The sequence below is a fragment of the Nothobranchius furzeri genome, chromosome 9 (genome assembly GCF_043380555.1).
Source record: "Nothobranchius furzeri strain GRZ-AD chromosome 9, NfurGRZ-RIMD1, whole genome shotgun sequence".
Classification (NCBI taxonomy): domain Eukaryota; kingdom Metazoa; phylum Chordata; class Actinopteri; order Cyprinodontiformes; family Nothobranchiidae; genus Nothobranchius; species Nothobranchius furzeri.
In genome coordinates, this window is record NC_091749.1 from 72,100,955 (window position 1) to 72,120,308 (window position 19,354).

The following is a 19,354-nucleotide window of genomic DNA, read 5'->3' on the forward strand; positions in this document are numbered from 1 at the left end:
ACCCACCGCCGCCGCGCTCTCTCTAACCGCCACTCTGGTTATCGTCCAATTATCGTTACCGAGGCGAGCTGCTCAAGGCCGTATCTCAACCCTAGTCTCTGCTCTGATATTTAATTTTCTGAAGGTTTTATTAGTGACACGAATAAAAAACCTGCTTGGATGAATGGATTATGGTGAGGTAACCACTGCTTTACACAACAGAAACCAGTTTCTTCAACAGGCTCAGAATAGATCTTTGAAGAACTAACACTCTATTTTAAACGATCTACAACACTTATTTTCTGTTGAATGCTGATTAATACAACAATCAGTCAGCCTTTCCTTAAAATGTATTTTATTATTAATGGAAGGGTTTGTTGGTTCCTTTACAAGTGTAACATTTACAGATGCCTTGTTGGCCTGCAACAAAAGTTCTGCCTATTGGTTACGAAGTTAGAATGGCCATAGATGGAAGGGTAAAAGCCCCGATAATAAAGGCCTCACTAATTAGGCCAGCAGCAAAAGGCTGGTTCGGTTTGTGAGCCAGAGAGGAGAACCAGGCAGCAGCCATGTTGATAAATGAAAGTAAACATGATGCATAGCAGTGCTCCCTCAACCAATTAAATACAGCACAATGCAATAATGATCTTTTATCCAGGGTCAAGAGTACAACCAGCAAGGCTGAGCGTGCTGCCCTGAGGGGAGGCTGCAGGAAGTGTCTGTTTAACAAGCTCTCAGCTCGCTCACGACCAGCTACGTGTGCCCAGACGTTGGGTCGGGAGTGTGTGACCAGAGTAAAAGGGTTCCTCGTTTGCTTCCCCAAACAAACCATCCAGCTGTTTGGAGATTTTCGTGTTTTTAACCTTTCATGTCGTCTTTCTGGCAGCAGAATAGACCGACTTCATAATTAACTCCAACAGAACAACAGGATTCAGTTCAGATGCTACCTAACACCATATTCATGTTGTTGTGGATGAAGTCACAACTACCAGTTTGTTTGACCAGGCAGATCAATTATTATGGTGTCAAAAACTTAAACTCAACAAAAATGCATTAAAGCAGACGGTTTGTTTCCATCCACTAAACATTATCAATAAAGTTGAAACCTAAAACTCTTGGCAGCCAATTGTCTGATTCATTTATTATTTCTGCACAAATACATTGATCATTGTGCCGGATGTGGTTGACCCAAAACTAAATGAAAGCAACGCAGATCCAACAGGCTTTCAGGAAGCCCATTTATAAGCTTGTTAATACGCAAAAGGGTAATTGACTCATTCTCTTAACTAATCAAGTTCCACACACGGAGACATTCCTGCTGCCAACACAAAGGTTTGAGAGCTGAGGCGGACCCATGTGAGGAGTTAAGGACATCTGAGAGAACACGAGTGAACACTAGAGGGGGACTGTGCCGAGGCAGAGCAGGGGCGCAGCACAAGGAGAAATCCGAGCAGATCCAAGTCTGACCACTGAAAACGACAGGATATTCACAAATGAAGGAAGATAAAAGATCACTAAAGGAGACGATTTCATGCAGATTTTCTAAATGCTTCTTTCATTTATGTAGTGATAAGTTACGTACGACCTTCCCAAAAGCCTTAAAAATGGACATTTGGTTGAGGATGCATCAGAAAAAAGAGCGCACACGTTCAGCAACAAAAGCCTTTAGAGAGCCCCGGCTTGGCTCGGTGTCAGTCAGGCTCAAAGAGGAGCAGGCAGCAATTTTAACTGGGACACATGCTCATTTTGCATCTTCCAGAGTCAGCTCCGAGGGCAGCGGCTCAGCAAGATTTAGGGTGATTTTTAACGGGATAGAACCGACTGCAAGCACTGGTGAGCATTACTCCACGCAGCCATACAGGAACACTTTTTATAATTCATAGCTAAATCTTAAAAGACACACCAGACTAGGGGTGGGCAATCTAAACGATATAAGGTAGAAACGATATAAAACTGGGTAATGACAGAGTTTTTGGCTTTAACGCAATACCGCGATATCGTGATAACACATGACGTCATTAAGATGTGCACCCTGCTGACATTGGGGCAACAGAATGGCAGTGACTGCAAGCATGGAGTGAGTGGCATATATTTACCACATGAGGATATTTAAACGCATGTCATTTTGACATATATAAACAGAGGAAAAAATATGTCGCAGTATATCGTTACCGCACATGCTTCAGATTATATCGCAATATAGATTTAAGGCCGTATCACCCAGCCCTAATCTAGCATGCCTGAGACTCTATTGGCAGTTTCACAGGAACGTTTCCACCAAACCTTACACAAAGTCTCAAACTGTTTCAGTTGATCCTTCAGTTGAGACGGTTGATAAAACTTCAATGTGAAGAGAGCTGCACGGCTTAGTAGCAGCCAGATGGACGCGCTGCTAACGGCTAATGTTAGCATAGCGTTAGCCTTCTGCATGAGCTACATTGCTGGTAAACGCCTACTGCTAGTTTGCAGCAGTGTACAATGGGTTTTGTTTTCAACATTGAAATGTAAATCCCTCTATTATGGTTCAGATACCTCATGTTAAACATGTTACGTATCAGTTTGGACTGTTGACTGAATTTTCCGACAATAAATTCAGTCTGCGAAAATTGCCAATATCGTCTGGCTGAATGTATTGCAATATATTTGATATATCGTATCGTCTCCCCTGTATCGTGATACGTATCGTATCGCCAGAGCTTCACCAATGCATATCCCGAGGTCAAAACACTCAATCGAGTAGACGTAGTTTGGTCATCATCATAGCTGCAAAGCCAATGTGGAGAGTGCAGGTTCTGACAAACTCGGAGAAACCACCAATCTGTTTGAGCTCAAGAATCTGCTCCACCCGCTGACCGATAACTTTATAATCCAGATGAGAGCGAGTCTGAAGAGATTTTCTATTTGTATCGTAGGGCTGGACAATAATTCAATAACAATATCGATCAATAAACGTGGTTCAATAGAAAAATAAAGGACAAATAAAAACCTCTATAAAAGTTTCCTTTTTCTATCATAGCCTATTGGGTAGCTTCATACTACACCCAACCAACCAAAAACAGACCCAAGCCCTCCCCTCTCAAACCTAAACAGACAGCAATGTGGCTTAAGAAGTTGCAGCAAGGAGAGGTGGAAGAAATTGTCCCAAAAAACATGGGATGTCCTGATACAACGTTTTCACTTCCGATACAATACCGATATTGCAGCCTTCAGTATTGACCGATACCGATATCAGTCCGATACGAAATCCACACAAATCATACATACTTTTATCTATTTAAATTCCTATGGAATGTACAAAAGGCTTAATCAAGAGTCAATAACAGTAAATATGAAAAAAAAAATGACCATTGTTGCAAAAATGTGAACCTTAGCGAACTGCTTAGATCGGAGATTTTTGACGCTGTGTCCGATATAATCTGATAGTGTTTTTGGGCCAATATCGAATTACTTCCGATATCGATATCGGAACGGGACATCCCTACGAAAAACGTTACAGTACTTCACCAGTGTATCAATATTTTCATTCTTAAAAGTCTGACAAAAAATAAATAAACAAAGGTGGTTTGCAACAGAAAATCGCTAAAAACCAAGTTTGGTAATGCATCCAACTTGTTTTATCATAAAGTCATGCACTAAGATGGCTAGGGCTGCACTTAAAATATATTTGACATTATCCATATAGTTTTCAATCATTTTTGATATCGATCAATATTATGTATTATTGATCAGCTTTTTTTCCTATATCGTCCAGCCCTACCTGCATGTATCATTTATTTTATTGAAAGTTGAGACCAAACACAAACCAGTCTCAGCAGAGTACAGTAATCAACCCTGCACAATAGATGGCTACAGCAACTACAGAGAATATTCAAAATGCTGTTCCATCTGAGCACAGAGGACGTCTGCTTTATTGTTTTGATTGTTTTTCTTTTAACGCTGTTTAAATGTTCACAAAAAAGCTTCATCATGTTCAGCTTTTGAAAATAAATCGTTTAAACAAAAAATTACCTTCTGACGACTTCAAATCTCAATTTAAAATATCAGAGAACATTAAAGATCAACAAAAATTGAGATTTGTTTTATTTTGTGACATTTATTGATATAGCCCAATATGAAAATTAATATTGTGATAGGAATTTTTTCCTTATCGCTCAGCCCTACAAGAAAAATTGCAATCTTTCAGAGGATTCATATTTTCTTACATACCTACAAACTCACGGAAACTAAACCGAGATGAGAATAAAGTTAGTTCTAGATGCTCGTGACAAGCTTTACTTTTTGAAAATAAATTTTGTTTTAACGAACTTTAAAACAAGCTAAAAATTCCAGCGACACAAGAATGAGACCTGGAGACTCACAGAAGGAAAATGAGACGCCGCCCCAAACGTTTCGAGACGTTTTGGAAACTCCCTCACAAAAAGTTAGGGTCCAATAACAGCTGTAGCTAAGTGAGACGCTTGCTTCTGGAAAATGATGAGGTTGGCTTTACCCTACAAAAATACTTGAATTTTCTGTGTTCTCAACATGACTAACTCTATATTCATTAACGCCTCAGTAACAAGACCAAATAATGGCACAAAAACCATTGAAACACTCAGATGACAGCCATGCTTCAGTTGCTGCATGATTCAGAAGTCACAGAGAAACACTCTTTCCCACAGAGCCTGTTTTTTTAGATGATTTTAAACATCTTTAGAGCCGTCTTCGTTGAGGCTAGTGGTGAAACTCTGCTTGTTCAGTGTAATGACGTGCTGCTCTCTAAATCAAACATGGCACAGCAGGTCAGACAACAGGCAGTGAAGGAAAGCCGAACTGTGCAGAACAAGCAGGCCGGATGATGTCATTCATTAACGGGAACATCGGTGCAAGCTGGAGTGGAGCTGAGAGGAGGTCCCTTAGGATGCACCGGAGAGAGAGAGGGAAGGCAGCGAGGAAGGGGGCTTACTGCCAGAGCTTCACAACTCCTTCATTAGGAGAGCAACGCCTGCACGTGGAGGAAAACGCAGAATACTGTAAATTTGTGCACAGGCAGGACACCAAGAATTCACCGTTTAATCAACCTGCAGCCGTCAGGATTCAATCAAGCAAGGATTTTTGTCTCTCCTGCTCGAGCATCAAGTGTTTCGAGCTCACACACAGGATCAAAAACCTAATTCATGGATAAAGGCCTAATGAAATCTAAGGTGACAAATGATGTCTTCTTTTATAAAGTTATTAATTTAGCATTTTCCAAACAAAAGGAAAACAAACCTAATTGTATGTCACAGATTTAAAAAGGTAAAAAGGAGTAAAACGCCCTAAAAGCTGCAGCTTTAAAACTAAACATTAAAGTGAGTGGCCTTGGATTTGTTTTCACGTTTACTTTGTTTCTTAAGGCCCTGACAGGTCATCAAAACTGACCCTGAGTTTAAGACACCAGCTGATAAAATGTGAGTGACGTTAAAAGATATCAAATTATCCAAGCGATGACATCATCAACGTTTATTTACTCAAAGTAATGAAAAAAAACTCCTCAATGACTAGGTCTAAGTTCTCTATGGGTTTTTATTTAAATCACTAAAACAAAAGAAACGATCCATTAATTTGCTTTCAAAATAAAAGCCTAAAGTTGCACTTATTTGGAAAAAAAATGTTTAATGTATAATTAAAGGGACAATGTGTAATTTCCCTGGCGATAGGGGGCGGTACATACCTAAATCATTGCAACTAAGCAGTAGTTTTGTATTTGAGTAAGGACTTACCAACGGATGCCCATTAGGGTCAAAAATCCCCATGAGAGCAACCTTTAGCCCAATGGCAAGCACGTCAGACTCCCTTCCATCAGCGACAAAGAGCCAAGAAATAAACATGTAAAACAACAACATTTATGGATGTTTGTAACAAATTGTTCAGTAAATGAGTTTTATCCTCACGGGCTCCCGTAGAAAGCAAAATGGAGTCGAATATGGCGCCACCAATAGACCCGCGCCCATGTATTTTAGACCTGATTTTTATGGTTATACGTCATGAAGCAACCAATACTTTTCACCTACTGGGCTTCATTTGGTTCATTTTCAACAACATTCTGCTGGATATTTCCCAAGATTACCGGTAAAAACTACACATTGTGTCATAAAAAATTAAAAACCTTGGTAAACAAATGGCTCTGAGGTATTTAATGTGTTTATAGAATAAATGCAGTCACTTTTAACACGAATAAACCTGTGGATGTGTGACATTTTACAGGAGAAGTGGAACTATACTGATGTAGGCAAAATGAAATTCATCGTGGCACAACCATTACACTCCACAAACAAAGCCTCCCTTGCACAGGCATCCATGGCAACGCGCTTACGACTTCCTACCGACACAAGCCTGTCCGCTTAAGTTACAAATCAGTAACCAGTGCGCGGGTTGGCTGCTTGTGGGATGAACAAACACATCTAGACCAAACTCTAAATTTCCTGTGAAGAACAGGTTCAGCCAGCCTCACTTTTACACTCTCAGGTGAACTTTAGCTTGACGTTGGGAGGTATTTTTCCACCAGGTTATTTCACAATCGCAGCTCTTTGTCCACCGTGTTGAGCATCAACACGGTGGACAAAAGGGTCACTGCATGGTGAACTTGTTCTGATCGTGTTTGTTTGTTTGTTTGTGACACTGAGCTAATTTGCGAGTGATTTCCATGAGTCTTGCTTCTGTGATCAGACGCGCTGCCAACGAAAGGTCAAGGAGGTTGTCGCATGTCACAAGGAAAGGAAAGTATCACACTCTGGACACAAACACACACAAAACCCATCCAGATTTAACTTCAGCTCATCAATCCCAAAAACTCTAAACAAGTTAGACTCCGCAGAAAGCAGCAAAAAAGAGGAGAAAGAAGGAAAAAGCAGCGTAAAGGAGCACGCTTTTTATTCAGACCTACTGTGCATTTGTGGCTGGCAGCGTTCCCACATGCTCCTGACGCACTCAGTCCAAGTACAACTCCCTCCTACCCCCGCCTCACCCGTCCTCCGCTGAGCCCTCCCCTTCCGCCCACAGCGAAGAACTCCTGACTTCCTGTTTACCTCTGACCCTCAGTTATTCCCCGCCTCCACCCTCTTCTGGCAATCCTCCAAACAGACAGACAGCACGATCAGGCCGGATGAAACAGGCGGGGGGGAGCGTGGCTTGTGTTTGGATGTTGGGGGAGGTGAACGGAGAAAGTGTGCGAATAAAACAGCCTGTCACCATGTGGTCACAGAAGCAGCAGGTTTCCCAGGGGTGTGTGTGACAAAATGTTCCTCTGTGTGCGAGCGTGTGTGTGAGTGTGTGTGTGAGTGTGCGTGTGTGTGTGTGTGTGGGCAGGTGGTGGGGTGGGTGACTGGGTGATGCTTGGTGTCACGTTTCAGGGCTGATTGTGCTTCCCGGTGTGCTCCACTGGTGACTCACGTAAACCTTGAGAAAGCAAAAACGACCGATTCCCGCCCAGTTAATAATTCTTCTATCACTAGTCTATCTTAGACACGACTCAGAGGACAGACGGAAAGCAGCCAGTCAGATAATAAATCTAAAGCAGCGATGCAGACAAGCGGCGAAGAGGCACCTGCTCACCGTCACTGCTGGGGGGCCTCCAGTGGCTACAGCAGCTACAGTCAGCATCCATCAGTGTCCATCAGCCGCCACCTCCATCCCTTCTCTATTCTACTCAGCACGACTGCCTCTAACACCCTCACATTTACAGCCTTGTTGTGATGGAAGCTGCAAAGACAGCAGCAACAGTAGTTCACCACAGCGTGTGATAACAATGGTGAGTAATGGTGCGTGTTCACCACGGCACAACAGAAGACAGCCAGACGGATCTTCAACCACATGAGCAACACCTGACTCCACAAGAGAGATCAGCTCAACATCCATTTAAATAAACTGTTTCAGGTTTCTAGTCTTTTCTTACCGATTCACGTCGAACACAAAAAATAAAACTTTTACTAGTAAAAATGGGACTAGTCAAAGTGCGTCTTCCATGTTAAAGGGACTATAAGGAAGTTTGACGGCCAAAACATGTATAGAAATAATAAATGTCTTCTTCATACATTCTCCTGCAATGCCCTGGTCCTGTAGAATGAGCCCTGGCATTTTTACTGTGATTGCCTGTTTTTCTGTAAAATCACAGAAAAAGAGAGATGCTCGGGTCGAGCAGGCTGCTTCATGCGCGTTCACGCTCAGGCATCGCCCGTAGCATTTGCTATCCGTAGCTTTAGCAGCAGAGAGAGAGGCAGTGCCACTTTGTCGCTGTTCCTAACGCCTAGTGACAAAGCTAGCTACATTTCTGAGGACCCTTAGCTACTTTCTGTAGAACTTTCTTCTAGATATTTCCTGCTAATTAGCAACAAAATAGCCATTTTCACTCCGAACCGTTCTTTGGTTTGACGTTGTTTCAGCTGTCATCAAGGATATAAATGTTACAGATAAAACAGACGTCACTGACGCTTTAGCTCACCTAGTAAGATGTCTGACTCTCGTGCAGAAGACCTGGGTTAGATTCCGGATGTGAACATGGTTCATTTTCCCCAAAATTCCACTATCTCTGCTCCGCCCCCGCCCTCCGCTGCCGCTCGCTTCCGAACTCAAATTATACTGTACCCGCTCTACAACGGCTCCGCTCCGATGCGGAGACCTGAGGTGCGCAAACAGACGTGCGCGGGATTTTCTAAATCTTGCGATACAGTCCGAGCAATAAACGTGGAAGTTAGATCCAAACACCCGTTGTGTGGGAGAAGCATCGAAATGAACGGATTCATCTGCCATCATTTGTGTTGAGAGATCAGCAGTGTTTGGATCAACAAAGTGTGACTACTTTGATAGTGGAAACTGTATTTATGGCTTATTTTTGTGCATTTAAAGTTCAGCCGCCATTGATAGTTGTTAAAAGTTGTTAAACCTGTGCATATGAAACAAAAAACGCATTTTGTTTATCGATTTATTGTGAAATAACGGAAGCTGTGCTTGCTCCCTTTCCTGTTGGGCGGTTGTGATTTCTGTCCATTGACTGCGGAGGTGCTCCGGCGTCCGGCAAAAATAGAATCGATCCTATTTTTGCCGGATGGCGGAACGGCGGGCAGCGCACTGCGCCGCACGGCCGCAGTAGTGGAACAGCTCTGATTGACTACAACGGGACAGTTTTTGCTGCGGAGTTCGTGCCAGAGCGGAGCGGAGATAGTGGAATTTTGGGGTTAGAGTTTCTTTTTTACATTAATGGTATATTTTTTACAGTAAGATGCCCAAATTTTTATTTGAGACTCGCCGAACGGCATTGAATTCACAGATAAAAAGATGTGGGTTCAACTTTCATTTTGGAACAATTTTTCAAGCAAGGGAAGGGAATGATCTGAGCATGCAGGAGGACTGACCCATCATAAACCTTTGTCAGCTGTGCTGAAGAGAAAGGTACAGAACCACATTATTTAATTAATTAGCTGCGTGTTCTCCTGTCCTCTGGGCCACACACACACACACACACACACACACACACACACACACACACACACACACACACACACACACACACACCCACACACACACACACACACACACAGGACTGTCTCAGCTGTTATTTTCATTAAGGAGTGTGCACGTACAGCATGAGCGCCTCGTGCACGAGCCTACTATTGAAGCTGCCGTTACGCTTTTGGCCTGAGGGGGCAATCACGAGCATAAAATTCAAAACTCCGTAAAGTCCCTTTAAGCACATGAGAAACCCTTATAGGTCTAAACTTTATATTTTCATTTAAAAAGGAAGAGATTTAAAAAAAGATGCTATTACAGTTCCAACTAGGCTCTCCTAGCTCATCTGTCTAAAAAGAGCACACCTCTTGCTGGCAACCAGAAGTGACTCAAGGAAAACGTTCCCGACTCTGCACGGAAAGAAAAGATAGGATTTGCAGCAGCAGCCCGAAGCTCCAGGTTCTGCATACGAACATATGTTTATGTTAAATAGTGAAGCTTCACAGCCAAACGGTTTCGATCCAGCAGGAAGAGTTGATGGGAGCAGACTTAGAAACGCTAACTGGTAAGTGCATTTTTTTATTTTAACATATTTCGACACAACGTTATCCCCTGACATACTACATCAAACAAGTTTCCATTAAAAAAAATTTTGTTCTCTAATTTTTTGAGTTTCTAAGGTAATTAAATTATAATTGCTATGATGGCTTCCTGTTGGACTGTGACCCCTTTCCAATAACAGGTGTACTACCGAAAACCAATTATGTGGGATTGCTATTGACTATTCTAGCCCAATGAATGTACTGGGGGCAACCAGTGACCCATCCAACATGGTGGCCCGCAGTTACAGCAGTGCTGATAGAAAGCCCCAGCCTATATGTTTACACGATCTCTGTCTGAACAACAGAAAATGAACATGAGAAGCACAAACAGGAGTTTGTACGACCCAATAGGGCTGAAGGATTTTAGGAAAAGATTGAATTATAATTTTTCCAGCAGAAATTGCGATTTCGATTCAATTTACGATTTTCTGCTAACAATGGTCCAACACTAGCCTGCCAAGCCATCCTGTAGATGGAGTGAAAAGATGGTCTAGATTCTAATCTAGTACAACAAATCATTCACATTAATATTTACTATTTAATCATACAATGAAAACAGTTAAAGCTATTCATATTTTCTCCCATTATTATCTTTATTTATGCGTTTGTGAAGCAACTTGTGCTTATGATTTTTATCTAGAGAGAAGCTTTATAAAAACATGTTCTTCTCCAAAAATGCATGTAGGTAGAAATAGCTTTTACAGGTGCTGGCCAGTAAATTAGAATATCATCAAAAGGTTGAAAATTTTTCAGTAATTCCATTCAAAACGTGAAACTTGTACATTATATTCATGCAATGCACACAGACCAATGTATTTCCGATGTTTATTACGTTTAATTTTGATATTTATAGGTGACAACCAATGAAAACATCAAATCTGGTATCTCAGAAAATTAGAATATTCTAAAGGCCAATGAAAAAATGTTTGTTTCTCTAATGTTGGCCAACTGAAAAGAATGAACATGAAAAGAATGTGCATGTATAGCACTCAATACTTAGTCGGGGCTCCTTTTGCCTCAATAACTGCAGTAATGCGGCGTGGCATGGACTCGATCAGTCTGTGGCACTGCTCAGGTGTTATGAGAGCCCAGGTTGCTCTGATAGTCGTCTTCAGCTCCTCTGCATTGTTGGGTCTAGCGTATTGCATCCTCCGCTTCACAATACCCCATAGATTTTCTATGGGGTTAAGGTCAGGCGAGTTTGCTGGCCAATCAAGGACAGGGATACCATGGTCCTTGAACCAGGTGCTGGTGGTTTTGGCACTGTGTGCAGGTGCCAAGTCCTGTTGAAAGGTGAAGTCTGCATCCCCATAAAGTTGGTCAGCAGCAGGAAGCATGAAGTGCTCTAAAACTTCCTGGTAGATGGCTGCATTGACCCTGGACCTCAGGAAACAGAGTGGGCCAACACCGGCAGATGACATGGCACCCCACACCATCACTGACGGTGGAAACTTTACACTGGACCTCATGCAACGTGGATTCTGTGCTTCTCCGCTCTTCCTCCAGACTCTGGGTCCTTGATTTCCAAAGGAAATGCAGAACTTGCTTTCATCAGAAAACATAACTTTGGACCACTCAGCATCAGTCCAGTCCTTTTTGTCCTTGGCCCAGGCGAGACGCTTCTTGCGCTGTTTCTTGTTCAAGAGTGGCTTGACACACGGAATGCGACACCTGAATCCCATGTCTTTCATGAGTCTCCTCGTGGTGGTTCTTGAAGCGCTGACTCCAGCTGCAGTCCACTCTTTGTGGATCTCCCCCACATTTTTGAATGGGTTTGTCGTCACAATTCTCTGCAGGGTGCGGTTATCCCTAGAGCTTGTACACTTTTTTCTACCACATTTTTTCCGTCCCTTCGCCTGTCTGTTAATGTGCTTGGACACAGAGCTCTGCGAACAGCCAGCTTCTTTAGCAATCACCTTTTGTGTCTTGCCCTCCTTGTGCAAGGTGTCAATGATTGTCTTTTGGACAGCTGTTAAGTCAGAAGTCTTCCCCATGATTGTGGTGCCTTCAAAACAAGACTGAGGGACCTTTTAAAGGCCTTTGCAGGTGTTTTGAGTAAATCAGCTGATTAGAGTGGCAGCAGGTGTCTTCTATATTCAGCCTTTTCAGAATATTCTAATTTTCTGAGATACCAGATTTGATGTTTTCATTGGTTGTCACCTATAAATATCAAAATTAAACGTAATAAACATCGGAAATACATTGGTCTGTGTGCATTGCATGAATATAATGTACAAGTTTCACGTTTTGAATGGAATTACTGAAATATTTTCAACCTTTTGATGATATTCTAATTTACTGGCCAGCACCTGTAAATGTATGAAATAAAAAAAATGCACAGTTTTCCTGCATTGCCGCGGCAGGCTGGCTGCACGTTTTTCAAAGTCGTCGTCTGGTAGTTTTTCCTCACTAAAACATCAGCTCCGTGAGGGATGCTCGCATTCTGACACCTTAGCGTGTTTGGACTAACGTGTGCCATCAGAAACAATCAACTCATTCTTAAAAGAGAAGTTGAGCTTTCAAGTCAACTAAAGTGTGCGACTCGTGCTGATTAAGCATAAACCAAGCTTTAGAACCTGAACCTGCTGATGTAGGAGGAGTCGGTCTCTCTCTCTCCCTTACTCAACTACATTCTGTCTGTCTGTCTGTCCCGGGCTCACCTACGGTGCATTATTATCGGCTCTAGCAGCGCTGTGTGTGGGAACATAAAACAGGAAATAACCTGAACATGCAGCTCTGGCAGCTGTGGAGTTGGGCTCGGCTCTGGACGGTGTACCCCCCACGCTGGCTTTTGCCGCCACCATAACACAGGGGGAAACACCGGATGTAAAAAAAAAAGTTACACAACTGATCCTGGATCAGTCAAAACCGCTAAAACGGCAGTGTTGATGGTCATGTGATCGTGCAGTTTGAAATCGCAATTTCGGTCCAAAAACGATAGATCGTTCAGCCCTACAACCCAACTAGGGATGCACCGATACGATACTATGTGGACCGATACGATGCTGGTATCGGTGCCGATACAGATACTGATACCAGTATCGGTTGTAACGTGAGGTTACGTGAAGTTCTCAGCGACCCAGCCATTGACCCAGCCGAGTCAAATGACCTTTGGCACAGAAAACCCTCACGTTACACGGTAAAAGTTAACAGATTCCAGTAACTGATACCAATGCAGTTGCTTGAAAGTGTCTTCACTGTAACTTGTCATTTCTGTTCACCTAATATTTTAGTTTTGTGATCACTTATACTACCTTTTATCTACCTCACAGTCTTTTCCTATTGAAAACAGAAGAAAATAAAACCTGTATTCTAATTCATTACATTTTTTTGTGTGGTAGAAGTATCTGTATCGGTAATCGGTATAGGCGAATATCCAGATCCAAGTATCGGTATCGTATCGGTTTGGAAAAAAGTGGTATCGTTGCATCCCTAAACCCAACACACACAAACATTAACCATCGCTAAACTAGTTGAATTGGTTACCTCAGCAACTAAAAACAACTGGAGTTAAGACGTCTTCCTCTGAGTTTTCTTTCAGGTACATGATGAGTCACGTGACTCCAAAACTGCGTGTTTTTAAGGGAAGCCTGCCCACCTTCCTCGATATAGTATTTTGAAACACCTGCTAGTTATCTGAAAAGCTGGATGGACAACCAAAGCAACTGGAAACACGTTAGTGGCGGGGAAAGTTTTTGCTGTGCTCTGCTACCGTTCTCGTCAGCATCTCAGCGGAGGCCTGCATTTCGCTGCCGTGTGTCGTCCGTGTTAGCGGAGAAGGTAGGGCCGAGGGGGGCGGGGACCAAGCAAAGCCTGGCTTTAGGGCTGCAACAAACGATTATTTGGATAATCGATTAATCGGATGGGGTCTCGACACGATTAATCGATTAATCGGATTACATGGGGAAATTTTTAAAAACTGCTAGGGAAACGTTATTTCTCTCCTTCCTTCACTTTATTTAACACAACATTATCAGAAAACAGTTCAATAGCAGAAAAACAACATGCCATCACCTAAATTGTCTTATAAGGTGTATAGACAGACCCTAAGCTACATCTATCTGTGACCTAAAATGCTTGGTCCAAGTTAAACAGCTTAAGGGCAATTCTCATCTGTTTTATTTGATCTCATCTGTTGACATTTATTTTAAATGTAATTAAACATAGGCTGTGAATTAATCAAAATTGATCACTATTTCCAAAAATGACTGAAAAAATACCAAATAAAACAAAAGTAAATGAATGCCATCCTCCTTGCGATGATGCCCTGGGCAACTGCCATAAAGTCACATCAAGAAATGCTGCTGATCATTCCATTGATCCCAAATACAGGTGCTGGCCAGTAAATTAGAATATCATCAAAAGGTTGAAAATATTTCAGTAATTCCATTCAAAACGTGAAACTTGTACATTATATTCATGCAATGCACACAGACCAATGTATTTCCGATGTTTATTACGTTTAATTTTGATATTTATAGGTGACAACCAATGAAAACATCAAATCTGGTATCTCAGAAAATTAGAATATTCTAAAGGCCAATGAAAAAATGTTTGTTTCTCTAATGTTGGCCAACTGAAAAGAATGAACATGAAAAGAATGTGCATGTATAGCACTCAATACTTAGTCGGGGCTCCTTTTGCCTCAATAACTGCAGTAATGCGGCGTGGCATGGACTCGATCAGTCTGTGGCACTGCTCAGGTGTTATGAGAGCCCAGGTTGCTCTGATAGTCGTCTTCAGCTCCTCTGCATTGTTGGGTCTAGCGTATTGCATCCTCCGCTTCACAATACCCCATAGATTTTCTATGGGGTTAAGGTCAGGCGAGTTTGCTGGCCAATCAAGGACAGGGATACCATGGTCCTTGAACCAGGTGCTGGTGGTTTTGGCACTGTGTGCAGGTGCCAAGTCCTGTTGAAAGGTGAAGTCTGCATCCCCATAAAGTTGGTCAGCAGCAGGAAGCATGAAGTGCTCTAAAACTTCCTGGTAGACGGCTGCATTGACCCTGGACCTCAGGAAACAGAGTGGGCCAACACCGGCAGATGACATGGCACCCCACACCATCACTGACGGTGGAAACTTTACACTGGACCTCATGCAACGTGGATTCTGTGCTTCTCCGCTCTTCCTCCAGACTCTGGGTCCTTGATTTCCAAAGGAAATGCAGAACTTGCTTTCATCAGAAAACATAACTTTGGACCACTCAGCATCAGTCCAGTCCTTTTTGTCCTTGGCCCAGGCGAGACGCTTCTTGTGCTGTTTCATGTTCAAGAGTGGCTTGACACACGGAATGCGACACCTGAATCCCATGTCTTTCATGAGTCTCCTCGTGGTGGTTCTTGAAGCGCTGACTCCAGCTGCAGTCCACTCTTTGTGGATCTCCCCCACATTTTTGAATGGGTTTGTCGTCACAATTCTCTGCAGGGTGCGGTTATCCCTAGAGCTTGTACACTTTTTTCTACCACATTTTTTCCGTCCCTTCGCCTGTCTGTTAATGTGCTTGGACACAGAGCTCTGCGAACAGCCAGCTTCTTTAGCAATCACCTTTTGTGTCTTGCCCTCCTTGTGCAAGGTGTCAATGATTGTCTTTTGGACAGCTGTTAAGTCAGAAGTCTTCCCCATGATTGTGGTGCCTTCAAAACAAGACTGAGGGACCTTTTGAAGGCCTTTGCAGGTGTTTTGAGTAAATCAGCTGATTAGAGTGGCAGCAGGTGTCTTCTATATTCAGCCTTTTCAGAATATTCTAATTTTTTGAGATACCAAATTTGGAGTTTTCATTAGTTGTCACTTATGAATATCAAATTTAAATGTAATGAACATTGGAAATACATTGGTCTGTGTGCATTGCATGAATATAATGTACAAGTTTCACGTTTTGAATGGAATTACTGAAATATTTTCAACCTTTTGATGATATTCTAATTTACTGGCCAGCACCTGTAGACTCACATTAGGCCACATGAAAGCAACTGAACCCAAAAATATATTAACCAGTATATAACTGCACTCTCACACAACACGCCTGCAGCAACAGTTAGGACTCCTCCCTCCCTTTTAAAAGTGTTTTTGCTTCTGAGGACATTGTGGTTGTAAAACCACATGCTAGTAGTCTGGCCCCGGTGTGATCAACCAGTTTCTGCGGGAATGTGACGGCGGAACCAGGGCCAGATTAACACTTTGTTGTACCCTGGGCAACAATATTCAAGGGCTCCATCATCACGACCCGAGGATCACCATAATGTGGTCACATACAGAATATTTTACTGTAATATGCAGTAAATATACTCAATACTTGAATGCCTGACAACACGTAACCCGCCCAGAGTAACCTTTGACCCACCTCGTGTGGACTGACCAATGAGGAGAGGGTCTTAACTTGAGGCCCTCTCTTCATTGGTCAGTCTGCATGAGACTGACTCTCAACTGACATTCAGTCGTAGGCAGCGAAGCGTCTCTGTGCAGCGCAAAAGCCCGGGTGGACAGTTTGTTTAATGTAGGGTGATCATATTTCCATTTCCAAACAAGAGGACAGGGGATCTGTGCCTATGACGTCACACTATGGCAACGCCACACAAACCATGTTGGGACCCATTTTTTGTAAGAACTAAATTAATATCAGATTCTGCCAATTAAAGGGCTCTAAAACAATTCATATGTAAATTTTTGCATATTTAATGCAAAATCTAATTTTTCTGCTTCAGTGCTGCAACAAGGTTTTATTAATAATAAATTATTATACCTTTTGTTTTACTACAGCATCGGTAAGCTTCCTGTGCACAGATTATTAAGGATGCTTGTTTCAGCTGTGAGATTAGACGATAGGATCAATGATAAAATAAGTTGTCACACACTCCATGGAAACTTTCAGAGAATCCACAAATAGTGGCTTTCAAATGGTTTTGTTACTTTTTGCAAGTTTATAAAAGAAGCAGATGAGACAGCATGTCTGATAATTTAGTTTTTCATCTGATAATATTAGAACATGTCAGTAATGTCTGAGGGGATTTTACTAACACTCCTGGAGAGGGTATGGATTACGCAGAGGCTTCTGGGGAGCCCAGTTATGGGGGGGGGGGGGGGGGGGGGCATTTTGCCTTGGCCCCCAAAATGTCTTGAAACGGCCCTGGGTGTGTGACTGAGTTTTGAAGGTGATCTGAATTGTATCAGATGTATAAATACTACATGTGTATAACTTATTGTTTTTTACTGGTAAAAACGTGTAGTGGAGATAAATCTACCTACATTTTACTTTTCAACACTTTGTTTTGTTTTCTTGTTTTTATTGAACTATTTTCCTGTCCTGTCTGTCTCTCATCTTCCTGCGTCTCCTCTTAATTCTCCAGAAAATCTGTTGCCTGGATTCTTACTTTTTCACCTCACCAGTTACTTTGAGCAGGTCAAAGGGATCTCCTGACCGAAAAGCGCAGAGCGCGTTTTCGATGCTGCGTGAGGTGACATCACCACAGCACAGGTGATGAGCTCCGCATTAGCGAGCTTCAGGCACAAATAATACAGAAAATAGAGAACATGTGCGGACATGAACGATCGTGTGCTAATTATAGTTTTTTGGTTGCGCCACTTTGAGAATGGACCGTGCGCTGGAAGCAGCTGCCTGGATCGCTGTGCAACAATGCGGAACCGGTTCGCAGCAGCGCAAGTCTGCCGGCTCTCCCTCGAGCTGATCTGCCGCTACCGGCTCTCCTTCACGCTGATCTGCCGGCTCTCCCTTGCGCTGATCTGCGGCTCTCCCTCGCGCTGATCTGCCGGCTCTCCCTTGCGCTGATCTGCGGCTCTCCCTCGCGCTGATCTGACTTGCTCTGGTCTGCGCGCAACGGCGGGCGGGAAGGGGGGGCGCTTTTGGAAGAGTTGTGCGACACAACGAATCGATGACGCAATTCGTTGCCAACGCTTTTAGTAATCGATTTTCATCGAATTTATCGATTCGTTGTTGCAGCCCTACCTGGCTTATAAAGTGCTGGGGGAAACCCTGAAGTGTGTGTTGCCATCATTCTGCCACCTTTACTTGCACAGACTTTAAAACTGTTAAAGTTTAATCTTGAAATGCAAATTAGAAAAATGGCACAGCCTAGTAAAAAACCATGCTGCAAAACTAAGTTGGTTTTTTACATGAACCTTAAAGCTCCCAGCACAGATCGACATTTAAGGGGGGGGGGGGGGACCCGAGTTTTACCACCACTACCACAAAACTAAAAGTACTAAAAACCTACAAAACTCAGCACAGAAATGTGGTTCATGTAAATCTGGCTGACAGTAACAACACAGCAGGTGTGAAACTCAACGTGGAGACGGAACTAAAGAGTTACTGACGGACAGTCGGGACGTTCCACAAGTATCCATAAAGTCAAAAATGATCTTTAAAGATTTTTTTAAATAAAGGAAAACAAAACTTGACATTAAAAGAACACGTTGGTTATTTTAAAGTCTGTTTCAGTTTAAAAAGTAAATGAATAAACACCAACTGACCTGGTTAACAGCTTCCTGAGTTTACCACACTTTGGAGTTAACAGGACTGACGAGCTAACGGCTAGTCTGAGCACAGACAAGACCAGGACCACAGAAGTTCATTGCATTATAATTAATCCTTCTCTCTGCTGTCCAATTCACATTATGTGGAATCCTGTATTTATTTACAAGCATGTTTATCACCTAGACTGGCAAAATACAGCAGAGGGTTGAAGTCTGCACAGACGAGAGAAAACAGGCTCCTAACTCATGTTTATTTGAATGCATTATCCTGTTTTTAAGGAAAACTAGTTCTTATCCTACTAGAAATCAGCCTTTTGAGTAGAGGAAGTCTAAACAAGCTCTTGTTGTTCCCCAAAAAGTGTCAAAAACCGGTTTCCTTTTTGCCTTCTGGGCTCAGACTGATTTGCAACCATAATTAGCCTTGTCAAGTCAAAATGTAGACACACAAGGGTCGTGGTTTCAAAGGATTACATGATAAAGGAGGTATGGCTGCCAAATATATGAGATATATATATATATATATATATATATATATATATATATATGATATATATATCTCATATATATATATATGATATATATATCTCATATATATATATATATATATATATATATATATATATATATATATATATTAGGGCTGGGACTTGATAAAAAAGTTTAATCTAATTAATTACAGGCTTTGTAATTAATTAATCTCAATTAATCGCATTTTAATCGTTCAGGACAATGTGCTCTCAAAGTAAACCTTTTAATTTAAATTATGCAGTAATTCTGCTTGCAAAAACAAACAAGCAAAAAGCGCTTGGACAATTGATAAAGCG

The 19,354-nt window shown here is 42.2% G+C and overlaps 1 protein-coding gene across 5 annotated transcripts in view; it reads right to left on the reverse strand.

The window, feature by feature from the left end:
- The window catches only part of chd9 (chromodomain helicase DNA binding protein 9), a 114,381-nt gene that overhangs the window by 69,819 nt on the left and 25,208 nt on the right, over positions 1 to 19,354 (reverse strand). The window contains exon 1 of one of the 5 annotated variants that reach the window (XM_015952833.3): positions 6,884 to 6,978. The exons of the other annotated variants lie outside the window; for them this stretch is intronic. The gene's annotated coding sequence lies outside the window, so the exon portion shown is untranslated. Of the gene's footprint in view, positions 1 to 6,883; positions 6,979 to 19,354 lie in introns of those variants that run through there. 5 annotated transcript variants of the gene reach the window in all.